Below are 1,043 nucleotides of genomic sequence, written 5' to 3'. Positions count from 1 at the left end.
GAGGGTTAACTCTTTGTTTCTATAGACGAGGTCACATTTTGCAAACCCTACAGGAACATGTTTTATTTGGCTTAGGTGTTGTTTTTGTCTCGGTAGTCAGAAGGACATCTGATGACAGTTTTACTCGTTTTCAGGCGTTCTGTTTGTTCCCGTAGGAAGGACAGTTTAACTCATTTTGCAGAATGCTGAGGAACATTTTTTATCTTCTCTTGGACTGCTGAGGAACACTTTCTTATTTGCACAAACAGCCACATTCTTCAGGGAAGGCATGGGTGGGGGGTGGTTTACAAAACAAATCAAGGTTTTACAAAACGGAAGTTACAAAGCTGGTTACAAGATGGAGTTTAAGTTGTCAGCTTATACCAAATAGTTCTTGTTAATAAAGTTACAGTGGAAACATACAGAGTTACATAACTGGAATTAATTGCACAGGTTATAACAATAAGCAATATATATAATCTAGTTGCATCTCTGGAGACCACATTGCCATGGCCGCTCGTGGTGGCGTTGCCTCAGCCAGCGAGGGGCTGCGTTATGCAGAGTATTTGCCACCTTCAGCCAGACGGCCAGACGCAGACGTCGACCACCGGCTGGCAAGAAAAGAAATTTAATAGCCATAGGACTGGGAGTTGCAGCTCTTGGATTTGCAGGTCGCTATGCATTTCAGATCTGGAAACCTCTACAAGTCATTACAGAAACTGCAAGGAAGATTTCGTCTCCTACCCTTTCATCCTATTATAAAGGAGGATTTGAATAGAACATGAGTCGTCGAGAAGCTAGTCTTATTTTAGGTATAAGCCCATCTGCTGGCAAAGCCAAGATTAGAACAGCTCACAGAAAAATCATGATTCTGAATCACCCAGATAAAGGTGGATCTCCTTATTTAGCAACCAAAATAAATGAAGCAAAGGACTTGCTAGAATCAACTACAAAACACTGATCAGCGCTCAAGTATCATACTTGTAGGAAAAATATGAGGAACTTAAAAAAAAAGACCTGAAAATTAATCTAAAATATGGTCTTACTTTTCCTACATATATTGA

The 1,043-nt window shown here is 40.3% G+C and overlaps 1 pseudogene; it reads left to right on the top strand.

Annotated features, from left to right (window-relative positions):
• Positions 1 to 488: 488 nt before the first annotated feature.
• On the top strand, positions 489 to 940 carry LOC101580759 (annotated as a pseudogene).
• Positions 941 to 1,043: the final 103 nt, after the last annotated feature.

This window comes from Octodon degus, unplaced genomic scaffold, assembly GCF_000260255.1.
Source record: "Octodon degus isolate 3935 unplaced genomic scaffold, OctDeg1.0 scaffold03707, whole genome shotgun sequence".
In the NCBI taxonomy this organism is placed as follows: Eukaryota; Metazoa; Chordata; class Mammalia; order Rodentia; family Octodontidae; genus Octodon; species Octodon degus.
The sequence above is the reverse complement of the archived record's forward strand: the minus strand, read 5'-3'. Positions and strand labels throughout refer to the sequence as shown.